Source organism: Canis aureus, chromosome 11 (genome assembly GCF_053574225.1).
Source record: "Canis aureus isolate CA01 chromosome 11, VMU_Caureus_v.1.0, whole genome shotgun sequence".
NCBI classification, from domain to species: Eukaryota; Metazoa; Chordata; class Mammalia; order Carnivora; family Canidae; genus Canis; species Canis aureus.
In genome coordinates, this window is record NC_135621.1 from 24156576 (window position 1) to 24172996 (window position 16421).

General features: G+C 61.2%; 1 protein-coding gene across 3 annotated transcripts in view; it reads left to right on the forward strand.

Annotated features, from left to right (window-relative positions):
* The first annotated feature begins 8927 nt into the window (after window positions 1-8927).
* The window catches only part of SHISAL1 (shisa like 1), a 74443-nt gene continuing 66949 nt past the window's right edge, over window positions 8928-16421 (forward strand). For 2 of the 3 annotated variants that reach the window (XR_013388960.1, XM_077914167.1), the window contains exon 1: window positions 9478-9633. The gene's annotated coding sequence lies outside the window, so the exon portion shown is untranslated. Of the gene's footprint in view, window positions 9026-9477; window positions 9634-16421 lie in introns of those variants that run through there. The other variant, XM_077914168.1, reaches the window with a different exon arrangement.

The window sequence follows — 16421 nt, forward strand, 5'->3', positions numbered from 1 at the left end:
CAGGGGGCCTGGCCCTTCCCATGGTCGAGTCCCAGTGGGCAGGACTGACACCGAGGCCTGTCCCCCAGGACACCAAAGGGAGGTCACCTTTTCTCTAAGAAAGTGATATTGGTGTGAATGGTCCTGAACTCAGGAATCTAACACGGGGTGGACAGGTCTCTACTGACCTGGTGTGTGACCCTGGGCAAGGTACTGAACCTCTGATCCTATCCTCAACTGAGAAGGTGCTAAGAGAACAGTGCTTCCTTTAGGGGGGCTGGGGGAGCTCATGAGGAAGTGTTTGCCAAGCTCTAGGCCTGGCCCAGGGGTACAGTCATGTTCCAGAAGCTGGACTTTCCCTTCCTCCAAAGGAACCAGGGGGGTGGGCTAGGCCTGCTCAGCCAGACAAGCCCTGGGCAGGGCCTGGGGGGCACCAGAGCCTATGGCCACAGCCACACCCCTTATTCTCCTCCCCCAGGCACACCCCCCCAGGCTCCTAGCGGCCCCTCGGGGGTTCTGACTCACTAGATGTCCACCTACGAATAGGCTGTGGCTGCCAAAGGGCTAGACCGGCAGGGGCTACCTGGCCAGGGTCATGGGCTCCACCCAGCTGTCCAGGCCGGGCCCGCTTCCCCACAGCGGGGGGTCCCCCCAGAACAGAATTCAGACAGATGTTGGAACCCACCACCAAAGGCTCCAAAACCCGAGATTTTTGCAATAATAGGCTGCTCTGTGAGGCTAAGCCAAACAATTTACAATATTTGGAGAGGCTGCTCAGAAAAATCAAAGAAGCCTGGAGTTCTAACCCGGGTCACAGGGGGCCTGTTGACCCCAGACACCCACCTCCCAGGGCCTGGGTTCAATCCACAGGAAGCAGCGCTGGGCTGAGCCCACCAGAGCCTCACACCATCGGAGCCAGAAGAGGCCCTGACCAGCGTGGAGCTTGGAGCAGGTGGGGGGATGGAGGCCTGGGGAGACAGAGCCAGGACATGCTCCCGGTCCAGGGCTCTCTCCTCTGCCCCTCACTGCATTGAGGGCAAGAGTGCACTGGGCTGGGGCAGGGCAAGGACAGACCCGAGTTCAAATCCCAGCCTTAACCACTTCTTAGCTTGTGTGACCCTGGGCTAGTCACTTAACCTCTCTGGGCCTGTTTTGTCAACTGTAAATAGGAATGTAGAGAAGCAACTCCCGGGATGGTAACCAGGATACAGGGAGACCATCCAAGTGATGCCAGGGGGCGCTGAGCACCCAGTAAGTGGAAGCCGTGACCTATCCAGGGCGGAGCAGCTGCAGAGTGGAGACTCCTTCCAACGCTGGTTCTACAGAGCAAGGCCCTCACCCCACTTCCCCAAGTCAGAGCTGCTGAGGAGGGGCCGCCAGGGCAGTGAGGCCCTCACAGAGCCCCCCCCGCCCCCCCCCCCCAGGCTCTTACAGGCAGTGTGCCCTCGGGCCGTCCGGTGACCTGGCTGGGCCCCCTCCTGCAGCTCTGAGCTGGGGGTGGCCCCCTGCCCCCCACCCCGCGTTGGCTCTAGGTGCAAAGGCCGCAGAGGCTTGGAGCTGAGGAGGCTCTGCACAGGCCAATTATCCGGATTATCACTGTTGTGATGACTCCAGGGCGTGCCCGCGAGGAGGGCTGCATGGCGTGGAAATTAGGCCTCCGCTCAGGGTGCTTGGCTCAACCTACCAATTTGCATCATATTAATCCTCGTCATCTGCACTCCGGGTTGGAGGCACTGGTGAGACGGGGGAGCCCCAGAGCCACCAGCTGCCGCTGAGCCAGAACCCAGGCGGATGCAGGAAAGGGGTCCTCTGGGTCAGATGGACGCAGGGGGCAGGGGCAGACCCACTGGGTGTCCCAGGCCTGGCCGGAGGCCTCCCACTACCCCCCACCCAGTCTGGCCTCTCTGTCTTCCGCAGGGACCTGGGCTGTGCCTCCTGGGAGCAGGGCCAGGCTGAGCTCCCTAGACGCCCCCCCCCCCCGCCCAGGAGGTGAACCAACGTGTCCATGGCCACCAGCGGGGACTCGGGGAGCCAGGGTTTAGGTTTAGTGTGTGCCACGCCGCGAGGTCAGGGCTCTGCTTCCCTGGGTCCTCCCCACTCCCAGTGTCACAGCCTGTCACTCCTAAATTCTGTACCTGCGAGACTGTCATAATGACAGAGAGGACACCGGCTCCAATGCCACAGGCTTGTCACGACCTGAAGGCAGGTTATTATCAGTGACGTGGACAGATGAGTAAACTGAGCCCCTGGGGACTCTTGTTTTGCAGTTTGAAAAGCCAGGTTGGGTGTCGCCCGCCAGCCCTTCCTGGCTCCCACTGCCCCCTTGCGGCAGACACGCTCCTGCCACCCCCTCCACCCCCACCCCTGCGGCGGCTCCTGACTGCTGGGCATTCACAGGCTCCAATCCAAGCCTTAGGGTCTGGGGCAGGCAGGTGTGCAAGGGCCGCCTTCCGGAGTCTGGATGTTTCCCTGGGCACGAGGCCCGTTGCTAGAATCGGCTGCCCTGAGCCTGTAGCAGGGACCTCGCTGCCAGCTTTCTCCAGATGGATGAAGACTCTGTCTTTTCATCCCTGGGCTGAATTTCCTAAAATGTGGAATTTTCAACTGTGTCTCCCATTGGCTTAGATCTCCCCGATATCCACATCCCTGCTGTCAGGGACGGGGGCACACTGAATGAAATGGAAACGCTTGGGAACACGTAGGTGCCCTACCCGAGGACAGGGAGCTGTCATGATCCAGCAGGTGCGTCCAACCAGGGACCAAGGCAGCCCTCTGCCCACAGCACACGTGGATGTGGGAAAACAGGGACCAGAACCCAGAGGGCCTTGAATGCCAAACTAGGGACTCGAACTTCATCCCAAAGGCGTAACCACAGAAGGGCCACAGGCGGAGGGATGGCCAGGTCAGGATCCCGTTGTACCAAGACCACCCCGGGGGCTCTGCAGTGGGAGCGATGGGCTGTCAGGATCTTCACCCCGTAAAAATTAAGTAGTTGGCCTGAGTGTTTGCTCAGTATATTGGTTTTTCTTTATATATATATAAAGAAATATATATATATATATACCTAGATTGGTATTTCTATGACCACCTAATAAATGTGGCAGCTTCAGACAGCGCCCACTTATTGCCCCAGAGCTCTGGGGGTCAGAAGCCTGGGCGGGCTCAGCACGTCCTCCTCTCAAGGTCTCACGGGGTAGAAATGAAGGCATCGGCCAAGGTGGGCCCTTGTGGGGAGACTCTGGGGGCCGGGTTCGGGGCTCCTTCAGGATGCTGGCAGGACGCGGTGCCCGGTGGCTGTTTCCTCCTGGCTGTTGGTGGGGGGCTGCTCTCACCTCCTGGCCCCGAGACCACCGCACTCTGCAGGAGCCTCGCTCCCCTTTGGCTTCGGCTTGACTCTAACACCAGCCGGGAAAGCCCTGAGCTCTCGGAGCCCGGAGGCCGGTGTAAGCAGCTCAGGCACCAGATAATCTCCTTATCTTGGGGTCGGCTGATTAGCCATCTTCATTAAACCTGTCAAGCCCCACATAACGTGATCTCAGAGTAACACCAGGAGGGAAGGGGGTGGGACCACTTTAGAACTGGGCCTGCCATGTGTACTTTTGATGCAGACAGAAGCCCGGTCTCTTCTCGGCAGTGAGTGGTCCTGCCGGGCTCCCTGCCAGGGCCAGAATAGAAGCTGTGTTCGCACCTTGCGGCCAGGAGGGAGGCAGGCAGGAGCAGGGAGGAGCGGGGGGCTGTGCAGAGGCACCCCTGGCCCGGGGCTTGCGCATCCGTGTCACCGCAGCACCTCTGGTCCACGGAACGGGCTTCTGGACCCGGCGACCAGCTCCCTGCCTCCAGGCTCCCGAGTCTCCTCCAAGCGACAGTGACCACAGCAGCGGCTTTGATGCACTGAGCGCCTACTATGTGCCTGGCTCGGAGCAGTCAAGACACCTTCCAGATGAGCACACACAGGCAGCGCAGGCTCAGCGCGAAGTCCTCTTTGTCCCTGGGCTGCCCTCTGGACCCGGCCCTGCGACTGCGGGGAGGCTGCAGCTTTTTGCCCATTGGGAGAGCATAAGCAGCAAGGTCACAGGGTGGCCATGACCTAACTGGCCTCCCACCTGGGCAGTGGTGGGGGGGGGTCAGGGCTGGGCGGCAGAGGCCTGGCTGCTGGCTGCCTCTTCCCACCCTCCAGGGGCTTGTGTCCTCTGAAAATAAAGTGATGGGACTTGATGCCCACCCCTCCCCCCACCCCCGCCCTTCACAGTGCTTTATCCAGAGGTGGAGGCAGCATGGGTGCTTCAGCCCCTTTGGATGGAGAAGGAAACAGGCTGCAGGCAGTGAGTGACCTGCCCGTCACCCGCATCCACTCCATAGGAGGGGCCAAGTGGCCAGATGGCCCAGAACCGAAGCCCTGAGCCAGGCCAGCAGTTCAAATCTTGGCTTGGCCTCATCCTCCATGGGTGACTCTGAGGGTGGGATTTCAATCATCTGTGAGCCCCAGTTTCTTGTTTTGAATTCTGGAAATCGGGCCTTGGGGTGGGAACCATAAGATCTTGACGAAGGAGAGGCCCTTGGGAGGGCAGAGGCTGCTCCCCAAAGGAGGGGTGTTGAGGGGAGACAGTGTAGAGGCTGGGGGCCAGCTGGTGGTGCTCACTCTGGCTGGCACCCCCCCCCCCACTCAGCCGCCAATTACTTTGCTCCCTCCCCAAAGGGGGGCTTACTGTACAGACTGCTGCTGAATGCCTCGTGCCCCCAACTTCTAATTAAATGGCAGTGATTTTGACGTGGCAGGTGATCTTCTCGGGAGGCCTGGCTTTAAATTTAGCTCCCTCCCCAGCCAGCCCTTTGAAAAGGCTGCTCTCCACGGAGAGAGTGTGAGTCATCCACAGGCCTCCCTCCCGCCCGCCCTGGTGAGCAGCAGCGTTTGCGGGGGAGCAGGCCTCCCGAAGGCAGAGAAATAGTAAATAGGGATGGTATTAAAGGCGACAGTGCATGTGGAGCTCAACACACAGTAGGCTCAGAAATGGGGAGTCTGTAATTACCTGCACACTCGCCCTCGCCTCTCCCTCCCCCAGCCCGGCCCCCAGAGGGGACGCAAATATTTGTGGTCCGGGGACCGGATGCTGGCGTCCAGGCTCAGCTCACCTAGCCCCCAGTGGCCCTCGGAGCCCACTCCTCCTGCTCCTGCAGATGCACAGCCTGCTGGCTGGGGCTCTGAAGCCTGAAGACGCTCCCCACCCCCAAAGATACCTTCTTGTGCCCCTAGAACTTGGGGATGTTACCTTATATGGCAAGAAGGAAAAAAAGGAACTTTGCAGATGTGATTTAGGAAGGGTCTTGAGATGGGGGATTATCCTGGATTATTGGAGGCCCCCAAGTGCGATCCCAGGGGGGACCTTCTGTAAAGGGAGCTCTGGTGTCCGTGGAGGAGCAGGCCACCTGAGGAGGAGCACAGAGATATGGACAGATGCTGGCCTTGAAGGGCTCCGGAGTGACACGGCCACAAGCCAAGGAAGCTGGCAGCCACCAGGAGCTGGACCAGTCCTCCCCTCGAGTCTCAGAGGGAGGCAGCCCTGCCCACACCTGACTTGAGCCCAGTGACGCTGGTTTTTGGCCTCCTGGCCTCCAGAACTATAAAGGAATAATATGTGTTGTTTTAAGTCACCAAGTTTGGGGTCACTGGTAGTGGCAGCCATCAGAAATCAGTGCACAGCAGTTGGGAGGAGTGAATGTACTCGCCCTCTGTCACACGGCCGGGAACAGCCATGCAGAGATGCAAGCCCAAGTCCGAAGGGCCAATAGGAAGGAGGGGTTGCTGGGGATGACAGGTGGAGGCAAAGACTGGAACAGGAGAGGGGAGCCTGTGCAGTGGTTGCAGGGGTCACAGTAGGTCAGTGCCAACATGCCCAGGCTTTTCCCTGCCCACTCGGGACCTCCTGGAAAAACAGAAGGGACACTGAGGCAGATTGAATACTAACCGAGTGCCAGGTGCACATTTCTTTCCAGATATACTCTCCCATCTAATCTTTATGTTGACACTTTGTAGTGGATAAAATCACCCCTATTTTGCAGATGAGAAAACTGAGGCTCAGGGAGGCAGCCTCACTTTGCCCAAGGTGGGGGAGCCAACCAGAGGGAAGGGGAAGGCACGGCCTCCAGGGAGCAAGGTGAGGGCAGTCCCACTGCACACAGTGGTGGGGAGTGGGTTTGAGGCCTCCTAGGGAAACCCCAGCGGCTAGCGGCCTCCGTGCGTGTCTGGCTGCAGACAGGGCTGGGAAGGCGGGCTGGGCCCCCAGTGCCAGGAAGGGGTGATGGGGTTTGTGTTTGATCAGCAAGCAGAAAATCGGGGTCGATGGAGGTTTAACATCCCGAGTCATCACTGGACTGGGCTGTGAGCCTCTTTGGGGCAGTGAGCTCATCTCACCTCTGGGTGTCTCGTACCAGACAAGGGACAGGCCCAGAGCCCTGCTCAGTGACGTGAGAGGGGACGAGGGATCGTCCTGAATAACAAGGCTTTGCGGTATCGGTATACCCTGAACACACCACACAGGCACACAGATCCCACACACATGGACTCACACACACACACAAACGCATGAACACCACACACACCCCACATACACACACACCCACACCATACATATATCATACCCACCTCACATACACACAAGCATCACACACCACACATTGTACACGCACACACCACACCCCACATACACACAAATGCCACACACATACATAAACACACGCATACCCCACTCTGTACAGCCTCGGTGCCCCCCAGGATACAGCCTCTGGCTACAGAGGACAGATGCCTCAAACCTGAATACCTCCCCCACGAGCACTTTGGCCTGTTTCTTAACCTTCCTTGTCCTTGGTTTCCACCACAACACGGGGTGATCACGGGCCCCCTCTCGGTGGGGTCTGCAGGTGCCAGGAGAGGATCCTGCCTCATTGAATCCTCACATGATCCTGTGAGGGGACTGCTGCTGTGATCTCCGTAGGGAAGAACAGTGCCCCAGGTGGAGAGCCTGCGACGACGATGGGAAGTCAGGGGGATGTGGAGGCAGCCCTGCCTCTTGCGGGCTGTGTGGCTCAGGGCAGGTGTCCTAACCTCTCCCGCTCCTCCCATCTGTAAAACAGGAGGGACACCACCCAGTGCTGTGGGGAGGAATAAATAAAACACAGTGCAGGAAGGGCTCAGGCCAGTTTCTGGTGAGGTTCAATCAATGTCTGTAAACATTTGTAAACGTGAAGCCAGAGGAGTTTGCACTGGAGGGGACTCACTTGCCCTCGGGGCACTTACATGCACTCTCCCTCCCCAGATGACCAACTGACAGCCATCCTCAACACCACTCCCTCAGCAGGGTCCTTGCAATGTACCCCCCCCCCCACCCCGCATTCCCTACCACTGGAGGTCAGGGGGTCTGGGACAGAGGAAAGTGGGGGAGACCGGCTTACTGAGGTTGGCTCTCTGACTCGAGGCTATGCAGGGTGTAGCACACCTGTGGGGTACAGGGGAGGAGTAGAATGGGAGGCCAATAGGAAGGAGGGGTTGCTGGGGATGACAGGTGGAGACAAAGACTGGAACAGGAGAGGGGAGCCTGTGCAGTGGTTGCAGGGGTCACAGTGGTCAGGGAATTTGGGTTTTCCCATCAGAAACTGAACAGAGCATCCTCTCTGATGAGATGGATCTTCCTGCCCCAGCCTGATCTTGCCACTCACCACCTGGGCCTGACCCTGACCATCTGGGTCTGACTCTGCCACTGACCAACTGGGCCTGACCCTGCTAGTGACCACCTGGGCCTGACCCTGACCACCTGGGCCTGACCCTGCCACTGACCGCCTGGGGCTGACCCTGACCACCTGGGCCTGACCCTGCCACTGACCACCTGGGGCTGACCCTGACCACCTGGGCCTGACCCTGCCACTGACCCCCTGGGCCTGATCCTGCCACTGACCACTGGGCCCTGACCACCTGGGCTTGATCTTGACCACCTGGGCCTGACCCTGACCACCGGGTGCCTGGTCTGGCAGGAAGGAATGCCTCCCTTGACAAGAACAGCCCGGGGAAGCAACCTGCAGGCGCCAGGCCATCTGCCAGGACGGGGCCCACCTGCCAGAAGGGGGTCTGTGTTACCGGAGGCAACAGGAGTAGGGGGAGCACCCGGGAGGAGGCAGGTGATGGGGAGCCGGGGATGGAGACAGGGTGGGGGAGGCAGAGAGACGCGGCAGGAGGGAGGAGAGAAGCGGAGGAAAAAGTAGAAAGGACGCAGGGAGGAAGGAGAGAAGAGAGGGAAGGACAGACGATGGTGAGAAGAAAGAACGAGCCACAAAAGGAAGGAAGAAGAAAGACTGCGAGAGAGAAAGCGAGAGGAGGAGGAGGAGAGGAAGAGGGAGAGCGCGCCGGAGGGAGGAAGGAGGGAGGAGGCAGCGGGAGGGAGAGAAAGAAAGAGGGAGAGAGCCCGGGAGCGCGAGGGAGGCGGAGGGGGCGGGCGCGGCGGCCGCGGGGGAGCGCGGCGGCGAGGGCAGGACGGCGGGGAGCGCGGCGGGAGGGGGCAGCAGAGGGCGCGGAGCGAGCGCCAAGAGTGAAGTGGCGGCGGCGGGCGCGGGGCCGGCGGGCATGAGCGCGGCGGCGGCGGCGGGGAGCGCGGCGGGCGCGGCGCGGGGCGCGGGGCCGGCGGGCGGGCGGCAGGCGCGGGCCGCCCAGTAGCCGCGGGGTCCGGCGGGCGGGGGGCGGGGGCGGGGGGCGCCGGCCGGAGTCCAGCCCCAGCCCCGGCCCCGGCCCCGGCCCCGGCCCCGGCCCCGGCCCCAGCCCCGCGGCCGCGCCGCGCCCCGCGCGCCCAGGAGCCCCGAGCCCCGAGCCCCGAGCCCCGAGCCCCCGGCCGCCGAGTCCCCGCAGCCCCCGGGGCCGGGACAACTGTTGCGGCGGCGGCGGCGGCGGCGGCGGCGGCGGGGGGGCTCCGGGGGCGTGGGCGGCCCCGCGCCCCGGCAGGCGGCTCACCCCGCGGGCGCCGGCTCCCGGCGGCGGAGCGAGGAGCGAGCGCGCGGCGGGCACGAGGTGAGCGGCGCCCCGGGCGGGCCGGGTCCCGGCGGGGGAGGGGCCGGCGGGGGCCCGCGGGGCAGGGGTGCGGGCGCGCGGGCCGGGAGCGCTGGGCGCGCCGGGAGAGGCGCGTTCGGTGCCGGGGGGGTCCGGCGGGCCTCGGAGCGGGGCCGGGGCCGCGGGGCGGAGAGTCGGGGGCGGGAGCCGTGGGGGGGTCGCCGGCGCCCGGGCCCCTCGAGGTCGGGGTCGCCGAACCCCGGGGAGGAGGGAGCGGTCCGGAGCGCGTCGTGCGGGTCGCGGCAGTTGGGGCCAGAACGCGCGCCCGCGCTGGGCACCGCGTCCCGGAGCGCAGAGCCGGGAGCCCCGAGCGCGCCGGACGGAGTTCCGGAGGCAGGCGGGCACCGGCCGGTTCCGGGACCCCGCGGGGCGGCGCGGGCCACCGGGGGACCTCTCCAGGAGCGCGCCCCTGGCCCCCCGCCGGCCGCGTGGCCCCGCTGGAGCCGCCGCCGCTTCCCGGGGCCCGAGTCAGTATTGATCCCGCGCCTGGGGCCGGGCGGCCGGCGGCGGCCTCCGAAGCTCATTAGCGCCAGCGGTTGCCGTGGCAACGGGACCCCAAGCCTCTTCAGGTTATATTTATTCTAATTATTATTATCATTATTAGTATTAGTATTTGTTAGCCGGAGGAAGAAGAATGGAGGAGGAAATGCCAGCGCGTCCTGGCGCCTCCAGCTGTCCTCTCTTTGGAGAAAGAGCCTGTGCGGGCGGGTGGGCCAGGCCCGCTGGGTGGCTGTGCCCTGGGGGGGGGGGGGGGGCCGCGCCCCGGGGCGGTGGGGCCGGTGGGGCCAGGGACGGGGAGTTACATAATCTGCCGTGGGAGTCTGTCTGTGTACCTCTGTGCGTCTCCCCTGCCTCTCTGGGCCTCTCTGATCCCTGCGCTTAGTGACTGCTCCTGCCCCAGGAACCCCAGACCTGGATGGGAGGAGCAGAAAGTGCCTTGCACGGGCAATCATAGCAGGTGGCCTGGAGCCCTGCTCTTCCCTGGCTAGGGTGACCTTGGGGGGGGGTGCTTGACCCCTCAGAGCCAGTTTCCCCATCTGTAGAGTGGCACGGGAGCCTTTGCCACCTCTGAAGGTTGCACTGAGAAGGCCCTGTCTGTTCTGATGGTGTGCTGTTGGCTGTGTGACCCCAGGTGGCTTCCTGTCCTTCTCTGGGCTTCAGTCCCCTCGTCTATAGAATGAGGGCCTTGACCCCCCCTGTAGCTAAGATGGCTTTAGTCACTGGTGTCTTGTGAACCTCCTGCTGAGCTGTGATTGAAATGCTGTTGAGCCAGCAAGCTAGGCCCCATTTGGAGCCAGACTTGGGGGGGAGGGTTCCCCTCCATCATCCCTTGTTTCTTCACCTGTCAGTTGGTCTGACCGTGACCAGGAAGCGTGTGGCCCAGTGGAACATTGCACCGACAGGCAGTCTTCGGGATATGGTTGGAAATGGCTTTTGAACCAGAATGAGAATAAACCCTGGGTCCCTGGTGCCAGCTCAGGACAAGCCCCATGCTGATCAGGGTTGTCCAGAATTGCGGGATCCCCTCCCCCCAGCCCCTGAATCTGTCACTGCTCAGGGTAGGACACCTTCCTGCGAGCAATCAATCCATCTCTCCAGGGAGGCCGTTTGCCACGCCCGGCCTGACCTGCGGTTGAGCTTTGGAGCGCGGGAGGTGGCCAGAAAGTTCTCCGTTGGCCAGGTGGCTCCTGCGCGCATGTGGGGCGGGGCTCAAGGTGAAAGCCCCGGGTAGGGGGTTTGCCAATTTCTTTAATGTCACTGTCACGCTGAGTTCCTGGCTCTGTCTCAGGCATCTGGGAGCAAGGGGACTGTCGGGGAGGTGAGGAGAAGCCGTTTGGCTTGGAGCTGCGGGTGTATGTGTGTGAGAGAGAGTGTGTAAATGTGTGCGAGAATGTGAACGTGTGAGAGTGTGTGCTGTGAAAGTTTGTAGCAGCCGTGGTGTGTGTGCAGACGTTGTGGCATGAATGTGTGAGTGTGATCATCTGTGGTGTGTGTGTCCATGTATTTGTGTGAGGGTGAGTATGTGTCCCACCCCCAATCCCGGGCCACCCAGCCTGAAGCCTATCCGATGGATGGGAGGGGTGGGGGCAGGGCCAGTGCTGCTCAGACTTTGGCAGGTGAGAAAAGAGGGGGAGGGAGGCCTGCGCCCCCCCAGACGCGGAGAGCCACTCCCGGGTCCTCCCATCGTCCATCCACTCATTGCTTCACGCAGACCGCCCAGCGAGCCCCCGTGGCTGCTGCCGAAGGGCATCAGCTCTGCCCTTGGCAGCTCTTGAGGACACAGCCCCTGACGAGCTAAGGGGTTAGGGCCCCGCCTGGGGGCAGCCCAGGCGGTGGGGGCGCAGGTGGGGAGCACCTGCCCTGGAGACCCGGGGCAGGAGGGCTGCCAGGGGAGCCTGGTCCAGAAGGCAGGCCTGAATCAGCCAGAAGGGAGGAGCAGAAGGTGTTCTGGGCAGAGACCCTCGGTGGGTGATGATGCAGATTGGGGGGCAGGGAGGGCTGCAGGACGAGGGAGACAGGCGGCAGATGGTGCAGCCATGTGGGCCAGGCGCCAGGGAGCTGGACGCCCCCCCCCTGCCCCCCGGCGTGCGGGAGGGTTCAGAGGCAGGGGTGGGGCAGCGAGGAGGGGAGGGTGGGTAGGTTTGGAGCTGGGACACTTGTGCGGTTCCCGGGTGGGGGCGGCGGGGGGGAGCCCGGGGTTGGGATGGTTAGAGGGAAGGGTAGTTTGGGAGGACAAGATGGGTCTGGTTTCCAGCCCTCTAGGACAGTGGCCCTCCCGCTTCCGGCCACACTGCGGAGAGGAGTGCCCAGGGCCAGGGGCTTCCAAGGGAGGGAGGGAGGGAGGCAAGTGGACACCAGATCGGGCCGCTTCTGCTGTCTGCGTGTAACACATGACTTTGCTGACACGTGCGCAGGGTGGCACCTCCGCGGCAGTGGGCCGGCACCTGTAGCGGGAGCAGAAGGCCTACTACGTGCCAGGCGTTGCGCTGAGCGGGCTCCGAGCCCCAGCGCCCCCTTTGATCCTCACGCCATCTGTGTAGACTGGTCACTACGGATGTGACTGCAGACAAAACCTCGGAAGGGTCCAGAATAACCCAGCTGGGATCCTGCTCACAATGGCTCCACTACTCCTCCCGGAGCCCGGCCCTGGCCCCACAGCAGTCCTTCGAGCCGCTGCCAGTCAGGGCCTCTGGAGTCTCATTTCCGAGACATCGTTCTGTTTACTCTGCTCTGGACCGAGCCGGAGCGTGGCCCCATCCTATGCTCAGATGGCAGCCGTCACCTCCTGTCTCAGGGACATGCTCCCTCTATTCACTCGGCCCCTGTTGGTTTCCTTCTCCCCAGCTGAGTCACACCACAGATTCACGTTGATCCTAGGGTGAACTGAGAGCCCCATCCCCAGCTCCCTGCAAAAAGTGGCTTTTTCCCAGCCCAGCTGCTCTTTCTAGAAGTTACTGAAATAATAGTCAACTTCTAAGAACAGGAGGGCCTTGTGTTCTAAACACTCTTCTGTAGGGTGGAGTCCTGAACACCTGGAGCTAGCAAAAGCAAGGAGGGTGACCAGAGGCCTGGGCCACACCCTCCCGGGGACCGCAGGTGCCCCCCTACTCTATTGGTTTTGGTCTCACTGCACAAAGCCAGGCAGGAAGGAAATCCCATCTCCTCCTCTCTCCATCCCTCTCTTTTTTTCCCTCCTGACTTCCTTCCTCCAGCTCGCACATTCCTTGACCCCTTCTCTGTGTGTGATACCCACCCCCACCCCCACCAGGAACATAGAGAAGATCCCAAGGCCCCTCAGTCCTGTCCCCATGGAGTCCCTGCCTAGAGATGACCAGGGTTCAGTTTGTGTGGCGACTGAAATAGATAATTCTCTGGGACCATGGCTGCTTTGGCACCCCTGACCCTATTAACATACACCCCAAGTGTCAGCTAGGCCCACTTGTGACAGGCCCCTCCGTCCTCTTCCCCTTGACTGTGATCAGGTTGGAAATGTTCTGGAAAGCCTTCTCTGGGCCTCCTGACTTTGCCACTCCCTGGCCTGTCACTCGCCCTCTGAGTCTCTGTCTTCCCGATGCAGGACGGGAAGGTTGCAGGACGCGAAGGTTGTCGGCGGGGGGACGGACTGGTAGGGTCTTGGGTATGGGAGCCCCCATTCTCCATAGCCTAAAGTTGGGGGAATCAGACAAAGACGGGGACCCCAGCACATCTGGGGCCCATGTGCCACACTAAATAGAGGGGCAGCCCGAGGAGCTGCTGCTGTATGTCCCGAGAGGGAGCTGGCAACGTGCCCGCGTACCCGGTTACAGACGGGGACACTGAGTCCAGAGCTCATGGTCCCAGTGAACGGGTGTCCTTGAAGGCCAGGGATGTTCAGAACATGATGCAGACTTGGTAGGTGTTTTTCGGAGCCCCCCCCCCCCCCCCCCCCCCCCCCCCCCCCCCCCCCCCCCCGCCCCCAGGCTGCCTGGGATGGGGGATCGGCAGGGGGCATTTTTACTCCCTTTAGAAAAAAGGCTCCAGACACCCCACCCCCCAGCCCCACCGGGACCCATGGCCACTGGAGCAGAAAAGCAGGAGCCAGAGGAAATGCAAATGCCTCCCATCCCGGATTTCCGGACCTGGGCCCTGAATGGAGCCTTTGCTTTGCAGGTTGCCAGCCTGCCCCCTCCCCGCCCCCCGCTGGGGCGCGCTCCCATCACCGCCCATCTGTCCCCACGCACGCGTACCTCGGCAGATGCGTGCAGACTCGCCTCGAGAAATTAAGAAATAATGCATGAGTTTCCCAAATTACACCCATTTAACACTGAATTAAGTTCTGGAAGCTCTTAACAGAGCCCTGGGAGGGAATTTTTTTTTTTTTTTTTTTTTTTTGGTTCACACTTCCCTGGAAAATGAGACAAACCGTGATCTTTTCAAACCCAGCTACATAATCTGATTATTCCTGGCTGGCAGGCGTCAGGGAAGTGCCCGGCGGAGGGCAGAGATGGCTCGGCCACCGCCGCGGGATCTGCACGGGTAAAGTTTGCCTCCTGCGCCAGATTCGAGGCTCCTCGGTGCCCGATGGGCTCCGAATAAAGTGCCGCTTTCTCGGATACGGGCACAAATTAAAAATAAAGGCAAATTCCTTCCATTATCCAGCGTGAGAATTTCCTCCGCGGCTCCCCGAGCTAGTTACGGAAACGAGGGTGATTTGCTTTCACTTCGGGCTCCTTTTCTTTTCGGGGAGAATCTTCCGCGTGCAGCTGGATTTGTAGACACACAGCAAATGAGTTTAGCTGCATCCATTCCGCGTTCCCGGAGCACCTACCCTGTGTGCCCCCCCGGACACGGTGCCAGGCCCCAGGGACCAGAGACCATGAAAACGGGCCCCGGTGGGTGGGTTCAGGAGTGTGTTTGTTGGGGGGCAGCACGGAATAAAACAGGCATCTGCGAGGTCCCGCCCTGCCTGAGCGGGCAAGGAGGGCTTCCTGGAGGAGGTAGCTTTTGGCTTGGGTCTTAAAGGGTTTGTAGGAGCGTGCCTGGCCCAGAAGCGGGTAGAGGGCATTTCAGAAAGAGGAACAGCCCGATGCGAGTCTCTCACAGCCTTGGGCTCCCAGTGGCATCTTCCAATTTTCACGTTGGCAGATTGCCCCTTCGTATGCATTACCTTCCGGCACCCTTGGGAAACCCCAAGGCCAACCTCTGAGTCTCCCGCTCCCTAAGGAGAATGGAGCCCAGAGAGGAAGCAGGTGCTTGGAGTCACAACCAGAGAGGGCTCTGGAGCTCAAGGTTTTGGGTGGGTCCTGTGGGCTCTGTGGGGTAGGGGAATAAGTCTAAGCCACCAAAAATGGAAATCCTAAACATGAAATCATAGAACCACAGACATTAATACCAAGGTCTAGAGAGTCCCCTTCCTCCTTCCCCCTGAGCCCTATTCCTCCTCCGCCTGGAGCAGAGGCTGGGCTTCAGGACGTGGGGCCTGGGATGCCTGTGCTAGAGGCTGCCAGCACCGAACCTCAGTCCCTACATCCAGAAAATGGGGGCAGACAGCCTCTCTGCCCGTTTGCAGGAAGCCAGGTGTAGTCACTGAGCCCCAGAGGCCCGGCCTCGAGGGTCCAGCATGCCCCCAGGGGCTGGTTTCTGCGGCCTCTGCTGTTGCAGCGTTTCTAGTTCTGGGAGCAGGTGGGGAATGTGGCATCATCTAGGGTATGACTGCCTGGAATCTGATCCCTGGGATCCCGGGGCCTTTGGGGAATGAGCTGAGCCTCTGAGCTGAGGCCCATCGTCAGGGCAATGGCGGGGCTGGAGGGAGGCTCCTGGCCCAGATGGCTGGAAAGCGGGTGCTGGGGCTCCATCTGCCACCCTGGCCTCTGTTTCCTCATCTGCAAAAAGGGGTTATTGTGGGAACCAGATAAGATTTGCAGAGGTGCTTCGTGAGCACGTAGCGTGCATCCACAGACACGTGAGCAATCTGTGTTCTCACTTTGTAACGGGGAGCAGGACTGTCCGTGTTGCACTGCTCATACTGCTCCGGCCCTTCCTGCAGCAGCCGCACCCGCCTGTCCCTGAACCTCTGGCGCAGGGGACTCCATGGCAGTGATTGTTGACTGAATGACAAAATGAGTCCAGGGAGCCACCAGACCTGGTGGTGCCCGGCCCGCCCAGGGCGGGTGGGGGCAGCGTAGGGTGGCCCGGGGCCAGCTCCAGCTCATCCTCCTGGGCTCACACCCCAGCTCCAGCATCAGGCCGCTTGTTTCACTCCAAACCTCAGTGTCCTCATTTGCAAAAATCAGGGTGATAATGTTGATAATAAGAATAATAAGTTACAAGGGTGGCTTTGAGGGTTACAGGTAAGAATCATAATGTCCGGGTTCCCGGGTCCATCACAGTGATGTCCGTGATTCCTTATCCCAGAACTCTGGAGGGACCATCAGGGCTCCAATCCCAGTGTCCCTCCCTGCTGGCTGTGCGATGACCTTGGGCAAGTTACGTGACCTCTCTGAGCCTCAGTGTCCTCCTCTGAAGATGGGGATAGCACTTACCTCACAGGGTTCTCTCAAGAACTGAGTAAATCCAAGGACCGTGCTTGGTGCAGAGGCTGACGCGTAGTTAAGTGCTCAGTAAACGTTACTGTCATTACCACCACCGTTCCACTTACTGACAGAGACACCCAGGAGGCACGGTTGCAGTGGTGCTTCTCTCTGTCCTCCAAGGGTGGAGACCACGTCACTCCTGATTTAGCGCTGTGACCCGGGCCTCATTCAGGTGTGCCTGGACAGGATGGACAGATGGGCGGGCCGATGGATGGATGGATGGATGGATGGATGAGTGAAGGGAAACATGAAGGGAGGGAGGAGGACAGCCGTGAGGACACGTC